At 38.9% G+C, this 12,159-nt stretch overlaps 1 pseudogene; it reads right to left on the bottom strand.

The window, feature by feature from the left end:
• Nucleotides 1-1,070: 1,070 nt before the first annotated feature.
• On the bottom strand, nt 1,071-1,642 carry LOC115871148 (annotated as a pseudogene).
• Between the last annotated feature and the right edge of the window lie 10,517 nt (nt 1,643-12,159).

Below are 12,159 nucleotides of genomic sequence, written 5' to 3'. Positions count from 1 at the left end.
AATCTATGTCTTTTTTTTTTAATCGTTTTATTAGGGGCTCATACAACTCATATATATATACATATATATATATGCCCCAGCATCAGGTCCTCATTTTTCCCCTCCCTTCCCTCTCCCCCCTCCCTCATGAGCCCTTGATAATTTATAAATTAGATTAATCTATGTCTTACTGAGATCCCAAAGAAAGAAGAAACAAAATTTTCTACAGAGATAATAGTATAAAATACCATCGAGGAAAATGTACACAACACCACAGAGAATGAGAAAACAACTATTCAAGAACCTGAGAGAACCCTTAAGATTCCCAAAGCAAAACATCATGACATACTGTATTCAAACTCTTCAATTTCATGGACAAGGAGACGATCCTGAGAGCAGCTAGTGAAAAAGAACAGTCAACTACCAAAAAAAAACCCATAACAAGCTCTGATTGCTCAGCAGAAACCATGAAGATATGAGGTGATATATATTAAACCCCAAAAGAAATGAGGTGATATATATTAAACCCCAAAAGAAAAAACTGGCAATCAAGAATCTTATATTGAGGAAAACTATAACTTTAATATGAGGGAAATACAAAGTATCTCGAGACCAGTAAAACCTAATGTGTAAAAATAAGACTAGCTTCACAAAGAGAAACTTGTGTTGTTTTTAAGATTTTTGAACTACAACTTCATTGTGGTTCTAAATAAGAAGGAATGGGAATGGCAGATAACAAAATGTCACCATTGAATATTGTGACCTGACTGTAGTAGTCTTGTATTTGAAATGCAAGAAAGAAAACGGGGTTGCAAGACAGCTATGTGTGTGGGTCTAAATAAGCAAAGGTCTTACTGCCACACTCACATCCATTCATCTCCTTCAGCATCCCAAAGATTAGCATCTTCTGATTATCTATGTAATAAGGGTGGGAATCATGTGGCAACACTGACATTCCAGGTAAGTTTCCTATTAAAACTAGATTTCTGATGCTGGGCTCGATCTTTGTTCTCTCACAGGTCATTCTCCTCATCTGGGAAAGCAGTTACCTGTTCAACCTCTAAATCATTCCCAGACTGTGCTGCCCAAGCTCAGTCCATAACAAGTTCTGGTTTGGCAAGAGCAGGCATTGCAGCAAATTCCCAGTTAAGATCTCCAATTGGTTTTCCTGCAAGCCAAAAGAAGGTATTTTCACAGTTGTAGTTTTGGGGGGCAGAAATGTCATAATACAGAAGGTTCTTTTTCGGTGGAAGATGACAGATTTTGCCTTAACTTTCCTTCCTTCATGTCTACTTTGTTGCCACACAACATGCTGAGGATGTGTTCCATACACAAACCAGATCTTTGTCAGTTGGGTACATTCTTAAAAGTAACTCATGGGATTACAGTGAACACTATAATGGTACACTGAGCTTGGATTAAATCGCCATAGCTTAGTCCTACAAATTTCTCTTGGCCAGCTGTATCCTACACATTGAATTAAACAAGTCCTCTGTTAGTAGGAAACACAAATGCATGGACTTCAACACTGATGGTGGTTACATACTTCTTCTCAAGTTCACTAGTCAGATGATGTTTCACAAGTGTTGTTTTTCCAGTACCACCACCATTCACCAGTATTAAGTTTCAACTGAACTTCAGGATCTCCTTAGGCAGCCAACATGACAGATCTACTAATAGTGTCTCCAGGCCGAGTCAAAATGAGGGATGGAAAAATGGCGGAAGTGAAAATCAAAATTTACAGGGAATACTTTTAACAGAGAAACAACCACAGCAGATAAACATGAGAGGAACATACTAGACACCACCACCAAAAAAATCTGAGCAAGGTACTGAACAAAGTACTCAAAAAAAGCACAGACAGCACATAATACAAATATCAATAACAATACTGAACATTAATGGACTGAATACACTAGGCAAGAGACAGAGAGCAGCAGAATGGATGAGAAAACATGACTCAGCAATATGCGGTCGCTAAGAAACACACTTCAGTCACAAAGACAAAAACAGACTAAACATCAAAAAGTGGAGAAAATTTTACCAAGCTAATGGTAACTGAAAAAGGAGGAGTGGCAATTATAATCTCTCCTAACAGACTTCAAGGCAAAAAACATCAAGAGAGAGTAAAAAGGACACTACATAATGATTAAAGGAACAACAGAGCAAGAAGACATAATCATAACAAACACATACAAGATGAAAGAATGCATTAACCAAATTCTTACAGAGTTGAAGAGAGAAACAGGCAATGCAGCAATAATAGTAGTCGACTTCAATACAGCACTTTTGAGGAAAGACAGATCAGGAAGGAAACTCAATAAAGATATAAAAGAACCAAACAATGCAATTAACCAACTCAATGTCCTAGACATATACAGAGCACTACACCCAAAAAGAGCACTGTATATATTCTTTTCCAGTCCACAAGGAACATTCTCTAGAATAGACAATATGTAACATCACAAAACAAGTCCTAACAAATTTTAGAATTCTGCATTTCTTTTTCTCATCACAAATGCTATAGAACTTGAAATCAACAATAGAAAAAAAACAAGGACAAAAAAATCAAGTACATGGAAAATGAGTAACACTACTTAAAATGGCTGGGTACTAGAGCAAATAAGGGATGAGAAATAAAATTCTTTGAAACGAGTAAGAATATGCAACATGCCAAAACCTTTAAAACACAGCAAAAACATTTATCAGAGAGCAATTTATAATACTCAATGCGCACATTAAAAAAAAAGCAATGCCTTAACCTAATCTTCAACAACTAAAATAAGAGTTAGGAAATAAACTTTCAAACACCAGGAAAAAAAGAAATCAGGGTGCTGTATAGCACCAATGAAACATACAATGTTCCTCTATCCTTCCTTCACCCCACTATCATGAGCTCAATTCTACCTTACAAATCGGATTGGTCCAAAGCATGCACACTGCTACAGTTAAGAGCCTGCAACACAGGGAATCCAGGATAGATAAACCTGCCCGGGGCCAACAATGAGAGTCGAGATGCCAGTAGGATTAGGGGCGGGGAAGAAAGGGGGAATCGATCACAAGCATCAATCTAGAAACCCCTCCCAGGGGGAGGGATAACAGAAATGTGGGTGAGGGGTGACTGACTAAGGATAATGTAAGATATGGAAATAATAATCTAAAACTTATCAAGGGTTCATGAGGGATGGTGGGACGGGGAGGGAGGGGGAAGAAATGGGTAGCTGATATCAGGTGCTCAAGTAGAAAGAGAATGCTTTGAAAATGAAGGTGGCATATGTGCAAATGTGCTGACACACTGTGAATGTATGGATTGTGATAAGAGATATAAGAGCCCCCAAAAAAAGTATTATAAAAAAAAAAAGAAATCACTAAGATTAGATCAGATCCCCACCCCCAGCCAGTCCTGGGGCTTTGGGGCTCAGCTCAAGGGGAGTCCCTCTGGGACATGGGGGTACAGTGAATGGTGCGACCCTTTGCTTGGCATGCCTACACTGGGGCCCCTCTAGGGGTTCCCGTATGGGCTCCAATAAACTTCTTCCCTTTTGCTTAAAAAAAAAAAAAAAAAAAAGATTAGATCAGAAATGAATTAGAATACATAATAACCAATAGAATTAGCAGCAAAATAAGGAGGTTCTTTGAAAGGATTAACAAAATTGACAAACCACTAACAAACTTAACAAAGGAAAATGAAAAGAAAATGAAAACAACAAGAATTAGAAAGCAAAAGGGTGACGTCATAACAGAACCAAATGAAATAAACAGAATAACACATTTCTATGAAAGACTGTACTGCAATGTGAAAATCTAAATGAAATGGATACTGGACAAATTTATAAAAGATACCATCTACGAAAATTAACAGAAATTGACACAGGAAACCTCAGCAGACCCATAACAAAAGAAGATATAGACTAGGTCATTAAAAAATTCCAACCCCCACCCCCTCAAAAAAAAAATCCAGGATCACTTGGGTTTACTAGAGAGTTCTATCAAGTAGTACACAGACTAACTCCAGAATACAGAACAGCAGGACACTGAAGAGATTATTCTATGAAGCAGGCATAACCCTGATACCAAAACTAGGCAGAGACCCCACAATGACAGAAAGCTACACCCCAATATTATTTATGAACATAGGCACATTTCTTAACAAAATCCTAGCCAATAGAATCTAACATTAAAACAAAAAAAACACAAAATAAAACCAAAAAAGCTTATGATCAAGTGAGATTCATAATGGGTACACAAGGATGGGTCAATAGTAGGGGGAAAACTGTAATTCACCATATAAGTAAAACAAAAAACAAGATCCAGATTATATCAATTGATACAGAAAAGTTATTTGACAATATCCAACCCCCATTCCTGAAGAAAACATTCAACAAAATAGGGATAGAAGAGAAATTTCTCAACACAGTAAAGGCCACATATGAAAAACTAAGAGCCAGTAGCTCACTCAATGGGGGGAAACTGACACTTTACCCTGCAAATGGAAACCAGACAAGAATGCCCCTCACCACCACTTTTATTCATCATTATCACTGTGCTGCAAGTCTTACCCCGATCATTAGACAACAGAAATAAATTGGACCAAAAAAAGGGAAACACTCACTCTGGTGATATCATTTCATATGCAGAAAACCCCAAAGACATGAGAGAAAAATTGGGGCAACAATTGAAAGATTCTGCAATGTGGCAGAATACAAGATTAACATATAAAAATCAATAGGAATCCTGATACTGACAAAATTAAAAACAATACCATTTTCAATAAACAAAAACTCACTATCATCAAGTCGATTCTGACTCATGGTGAGCCTATAAGCCAAGGTAAACTGCCCCTGTGGGATTCCAAGAACAAATCTTTCTGGGAGTAGAAAGCCTAATATTTTCCCCAGTGGCTGGTGATTTCAATCTATCAACCTTGTGTTAGCAGGCCAATGTGTCACCACTATACCACCAGGCCACAAAGATCAAATACTTAGGAAGAAACCTAAGCAAAGAAAAAAAGACTTATCTACAAAGAAAACTACAGATACTACTACAAGAAACTAAAAAAAGACCTGCATAAAGGGAAGCATATTCCATGTTCACAAATAAAAAGGCTTAACATTGTGAAAATGTGAATACCATCCAAAAGCATCGTGTGTAGTAAAATAGAGAAGAGAAAAAGAGGAAGGCCCTTAGCAAAATGGATTGAGACAGCAGCTACAACCATGGGCTCAAACAGAGAACAATTGTGAGAATGGTGCATGATGGGGCAATATTTCGCTGTGCTGCACAAAGGGTTGCTATGACCTGGAACTGACTTGGTGGCATCATCAATGACAAGAACCAATTCTAAACAACCTATGAAACAACAAGACAATGCCAATCAAGAACCTGACTTCATTCTTTAAAGAAAGGGAAAACAAACTGCTAACTTTATATGCTGAAGAATAAGCAAGATTTAAGCAAAGAACTTAAGAAGAATAAATGAGGAGACCTCTCACTACTCAATCTCAAAACTTATTACGTAGCCACATCAGGCTAAACAGCCTTGTACTACTACAATAGCAGGGTCATGGACCAATTGAACAGATTAGATAATCCAGACATAAATCTGTTTACTTCAATTAAGAGCCAAAAAACAGGAAAGGTGAAAGAGAAAGTCTCTTCAACAAATGATGATTACAAAAGTGGATGCAATAGAATAAAACAAAACATATACCTCATCCTCATGTACAAAAACGAACTGAAGGTCCATCACAATCTAAATGTAAATCCCACACCTACATGCATTTAAAAATGTCATCAGAAGAGAAACCAGAGTGGGGAAGCAATCTTGAGCAATGACACAACATAGATACCGAGTTGGTTCCGAATCATAGCGACCCGACCTACAACAAAATGAAACACCGCTGGTCCTGTGTCATCCTCACCACTGTTCTTATGTTTAAGCCCATTGTTATAGTAACTGTGTCAATCCCTCTCCTTGAAGGCTTTCCGATTTTTCGCTGCTCCTCCACTTTACCAAGGACGATGTCCTTTGCAAAGTATGTATGATGAAGTTTCGTCATACTTGATTTTTTTTCTTTCGTGCTTGCTTTTAAGGAGCATTCTGGCTATACTTCTTCCAAAGGAGATGTTTGTCCTTTTATCAGCCCATGATATGTACTTTCAATATTCTTCATCAACACCAGTCTTCAAATGCATCCATTTTTCTTCCGTCTTCCTTATTCAATGTCCACCTTTCACATCTATCTTATGTCTCAATAACTTTTAAATCCTTTGTTTTCCTCCAGAGAGCCCTGGTGACACCGTGGTTACAAATTACACTGCTAAGCGCAAGGTTAGCAGTTCAAAACCACCAGCCAGCTCTGAAGTAGGATAAAGGAGCCTTTCTACTCCTGTAAAAATGTAGTCTAGGAAACCAACAGAGGCCGTTCTACCCTGTCCTACAGGGTTGTTAGAGTTGGAATTGACTTGATGGCAGTGAGTTTGGTCTTTATAAGGTTTTTTATTAGTTTTTGTTTGTTTGTTTGTTTGTTTGGGGGGTGGAGAGGCTGTCTTTTAATTCTGTCCTGGGGAGAAAGCGCCATCTCCACTTCCTACATACTTTAAAGAGTATACCATGCCTAGAATTGTTAAGGATTGAACAAGAGGCCGAAAATAACCTAAATCAAGATAAACTTTATCTGGAAAGAAAGCAAAGAAGCTACCAAGGGGAACTGTGCCTTACCTCCAAAGAAGTGGGTATTAAAAGAGCATGCACAAGTTAAGGGTCTCCTCTTCAGGAAAGAGTTAGGAGAATTTCAGTAGCTTTCCCAAAGTCACATGGTAAACTGAGGATTCTAAATTAGAAGTAGGTGCTAACTCCAGAACTGTTAGGTTATACTGCCTCAATACTGTTCTCAATAGCAGCTCTAACTTTGAAAACCTTCGAACTTTCAGACCATTTGAATTAGTTTAGTTTAAATTTAGGTGCCTAGCCAACACCAAAGGCAGCAAGATTTTTAAGTTTTATGCAGCTATTTGTCACATTACGGGGCATCCTCTTTGGGTTAAGCTAAATGCAATAATCTCTAACTTCTGTGGTGCTAATTGCTCCAAGTTTTGTGTCATTTTTACCTACTTTGGATTGATAAAGAATCTTAGGCTTCATCACAGAAGCACACAGGCTCAGAATAGCATCAACTGACAAGCTCCATAACCCATACCCTTTCAAGCTGCAAAACCGTCATTAGGTGCTATAATAATTGTAAGATGGTACACTTCCAGGTACGTTCTAGGCATGACATAGCTGGGAAAAGCCTGAAGTAACTAACCCTATCGTTTCATTGCTATATCATTCAATCCTGTAATTTTTTTGAAATTTGGCTTTTTGTAATTTGAAAGATTTCCATGGAAATAACATGTAAATATCAAGCAATATAACAACAACAAAAAACCCTAATTTAACCCACTATGACGCTGAAAGAACAAACTGAATGAGCACAGAGTGGAAAAGCAGAAGACAATTAACTATTAAGCTCCTTAAGATCCTGCACTAATTCTTGTACTACTTTTATCTAGCTCCCCAGCCCCATCCAATCGAAAGAGAAAGCACTGGAGAAGGAAAGAGAGCTTAGGATCTATTCTATAACTATCGCACTGCAAAGCAGAACTGGCTACGGCAGATTCTGTTATATTATTGTGGTTTTTGAAAAGTGAAATATGGTGTAAACTAGCCCTGATTCACCTTCACATGGTACATAGAAACAAGAGTGAAAACATGTGTGTTTGGCAATTTTGAAATCAAGTCTTACAAATGAGACACCAAGGTTGTCGATACCTTTAAACCCTCATTTTCATGTTCTCTATACTAAGACACAAAGGTCAAAATAATATTTATAATAGTTTATTTGAAAACAATAGACATGTCAGACATTGAGGCAACCGAAATCATTGATCTATTTTATAAGCAAGGAAACTAAGGCACAGGTTAACTTGCCCAAAGCTCCACAGGTAATAATTGTTGGAACTAAACTTTGAACCTAGGCAATCTGACACCAGAGTTTCCCATTTAAGTTTTATGTCACACTACCTATTCCAACTTATATACTTGAGGAATCTGTAGATTGCAATTATTACTATGAAATTTCCTTTCCTATAGATTGTGTAAGACAACTTTTTGACAATTTAGTAGTTCCATATCTGGATGTGGAGATAGCTACCTACCATATATTCTTTCTGTAAAGGCATCACACTAACTGATGTAAAATTTTCTCACATAATCCTTGGAACAAAAGATGAAAGGGAAACCCTTCCTTGATCTGTATCACTAAATAAATTAAGACTTTTAAGCTCTTTATGAACAAGACCATTCATATGACTATTGTAACACATGTACAGTGCTAGCTTAGTGCTAGCTCATTATCTGGACTGAAATATTTCTTGATACTTTAACATTGGAAGTTGGTGGCTGCTGAGTGCCATCAAGTGAGTTCCTATGTACAACAAAATACCACCTGGTCCTGCGCCATCCTCACAATACCTTTCATGTTCGAGCCCACTGTTGCTACCTCTTTGGTCCATCCATCTCGTCAAGGACCTTCCTCTTTTTCTCTGTTCTACTTTAAAAGGCATAATGTCTTTTTTCTAGAGACTAGCCTCTCCTGATAGCATGTCCAAAGTATGTGAGACAAAGTCTCACCATCCTCACTTTGAAGGAGCATTCTGTTTGTACTTCCCCTAAGACAGATTCATTGGGTTTTTTTTGGCAATCCATGGGACTTTTGCAAGATTCTTCGCCAGCACCATGACTCAGATGCATCAGCTCTTCACTCTTCCTTAGTCGATGTCCGGCTTTCATGTTGCCTCACATATATGTGAAAGTCACCACGGTTTGGGCCAGGCAAACCCTAGGCCTCAAAGTAACATCCTTGCTCTTCAACACTTTAAATAGGTCTTGAAAAGCAGATCGTTTTATCTCGATTGCTGCTTCCCCAGCATTAATTGTGGATCCAAGCAAGACAAACCCTGACAACCTTTCCTCCATGGATTATGTTACCTACTAGTGAGGAGTTTCAATAACACCGAGTTGTCATCCACACTGAAGGCTGCGATCCTTGATTTTCATCAGTAAGTGCCACACGTCCTACTCACTTTCAGCAAGCAAAGTTTTGTCATCTGCATATCTCAGGTGGTAAATAAGCCTTCCTCAGATCTTAAGGCCAGTCTTCTGTGTATAATCTCGTTTCTCTGATTATTAGCTCAGCATAGATTGAATGAAAATGATGAAAGGGATGAGCCAACCAGCATGCAGTACAGCACTGACAAATATACAACATTCCTCTAGTTCTTTAGTGCTCCCAGCACGCCCCCTCCTTCCTCGGTCCCCAATATCAAGACCCCAGGTTCTACAAATCCGGCTAGACTAGAGCTTGTACACTTTTGACACATGGAACTCAGGACAGATAAACCCCCCAGGTACAGTAATGGGAGAAGTGATACCATTAGGGTAGGGGAAAGGTAGGGGGAGAAAGGGAGAACCGATTGCAATGACAGCTGTCACTCACATACACACACACGGGGATGAGCAACAGAAACATGGGTGAAGAGAGAGCCAGCAGATGGTGTAAGGTGTGAAACAATGTATAATTTATCAAGGGTTCAGGAGGGTGGAAGAGGAAGGATAGGGAGGGAGGAAAGGAAAAAAGCTGATACCAAGGGCTCAAGTAGAAAGAAAATGTTTTGAAAAGGATAACGGTAGCATATGTACACATGTGCTTGATACACTGGGTGTAGGAATTGTGAGAGCTGTAACAGGCCCCAATAAAACGATTTATTAAAAAAATAAAATAAATTGTTTATTTATGAGGAGAGAAGCATGAGCTCCATCTTTCACGATTTTAAACCATGTCCTATTCCTGCTGTCTGTTCACACAACTGCCTCTTGACCCATGCACAGGAGTGGGGAACCTGTTTTCTGCCAAGGGACATTTGGATCGCTGTAACATCATTGATGGGCCATACTGGTCAAAGATTTAAATAACCTATCCCTAGAGTAGAACTAGTTCTCTTTAGTGAGGCATGTGATGCTAACTGGTACTGATGATATTGCAGGCCTTCCCAAGGGCCGGAAGTTCCCCATTCCTGATGTATAGGTTCTGTATGAGCACAATTAGCAATTTTGGATCTGCTATTGTTCCCATGGTTTGCTGTGGTCCAGTCTTCACAATGAAGCAAAAGTAAACATCTTTCTGAAATTCTCTGCAGTCAGCCAAGATTCAGCAGGTATAGCAATGATATCCCTTGTTCCAAGTCCTGTTCTGAATATGATCTGAGCTTCTGGCAGTTTCCTGTCAATGTACTGTTGCAACTGATGTTGGATGAACTTCAGCAAAATTTTACTTGGATGTGTTATCAATGCTCTTGTCCTATAATTTGGGCAGTTGGGTCACTTTTCTTTGGAATGAGTACAAACATGGATCTCTTCCAGGCAGTTGCCTATGTAGCTGACTTCCAAATTTTTAAGCATAAATAGTGAATGTCTCTGCTTCATCAGATTGTTGAAACATTTCCAATTACTTTTGTCAATTCCTGGAGCCTTGTTTTTGGCTAATGCCTTCAGTATAGTATGGACTTGTTCCTTCAATATCAAAGGTTCTTAATCATATACTACATCTAAACATGGTTCTCCTTGGTACAGTAAAAGGTGTATTCCTTCCCTTTCTTTTGTTTTCTTAATTGTTTTATTGGGGACTTACAGTTCTTATCACAATCCATAAATATTTCCACTGTGTCAAGCACATTTGTACATATGTTGCCAACATTTTCAAAGCATTTTCTTTCTACTTGAGCCCTTGGTATCAGCTCATTTTCCTTTCCCCCACTCTCCCTCCCTCATGAACCCTTGATAATTTATAAATTATTATTTTGTTCATGTTTTATACCAACCACTCTCTACTTTCACCCACATTTCTGTTGTCACCCTGGGAGGGGGTTATATGTGGATCAATGTGATCAGTTTTCCCGTTTCTCCCCCACCTTCCCCTTACCTTCCTGATATCGCTACTCTCATTATTGGTCCTGAGGGGTTTATCTGTCCTGGGTTCCCTGTGTTGCGAGCTCTTATCTGTACCAGTGTACATGCTCTGGTCTGGCCAGATTTGTAAGGTAGAATTGGGGTCATGATAGTGGAGGTTGGGGTGGGGAGCATTAAAGAACTAGAAGAAAGTTGTGTTTCATCAGTACTATACTGCACCCTGACTGACTCATCTCTTCCTGCGACCCTTCTATAAAAGGATGTCCAATTGTCTATAGATGGGCATTGGGTCTCCATTCCACCCTCCCCCTCATTCACATCGATGTAATTTTTTGACCTGGGTCTTTGATGCCTGATACCTGATCCCATCGACACTGTGGCACCTATGTTACCCATAGAATCTTCCAATATTGCAACTCAAGGTTCAGTTTTTTCTGGAGTTCTTTCAGTTTCACATATTCTAAATATGTTCGTCCCTCTTGGTTTTCTAATTCTAGGTCTTTGCAGATTTCATTGTAATAGTTTACTTTGTCCTCCTGAGCTGTCCTTTGAAGTTTGCCGCTGAGCTCTTTACTTCACCGTTCCTCCCACTTGCCCTTGCTACTCTATGAATAATAGCAAACTTGAGGCTCTTCTGAAATCCACTTTGATCTTTTCTTGCTTGCTTGCTTTTTCATAAGCTTTTTGCTTTCTTCATGAATGATGTTCTTGATGTCCTTCCACAGCTCATCAGTGTTCCATGCATCAAATCTATTCTTCAGATGTTCTCAAAATTCCAGGGGGACTCAAGGCCTTATTTTGGCTCTCATAGACTTGTTTTAAATTTGTTCATCTTCTGAACATCGGGCCTCCACTCAAGAACTCCCTCAATGCAAGAACACTGTGTTCTATTAACCTGGCATTCCATGATGCTAACCTTGCTGATACAATCCCTGAAGACAAGGCAGGTACATAAACAAATGTGGTGAAGAAAGCTGATGGTGCCCAGCTATCAAAAGATATAGCATCTGGGATCTTAAAGGCTTGAAGATAAACACACGATCATCTAGTTGAGAAGCAACAAAACCCACATGAAGAAGCACACCAGCCTGTGTGATCATTAGGTATTGATAGGATCAGGTACCAGGCATCAAAAAACAACAAATTATATCATTGTGAATGAGGGGGAGTGC

Source organism: Echinops telfairi, unplaced genomic scaffold, assembly GCF_000313985.2.
Source record: "Echinops telfairi isolate 266 unplaced genomic scaffold, ASM31398v2 ScPeMD7_1;HRSCAF=3_0, whole genome shotgun sequence".
NCBI lineage: Eukaryota > Metazoa > Chordata > Mammalia > Afrosoricida > Tenrecidae > Echinops > Echinops telfairi.
The sequence above is the reverse complement of the archived record's forward strand: the minus strand, read 5'-3'. Positions and strand labels throughout refer to the sequence as shown.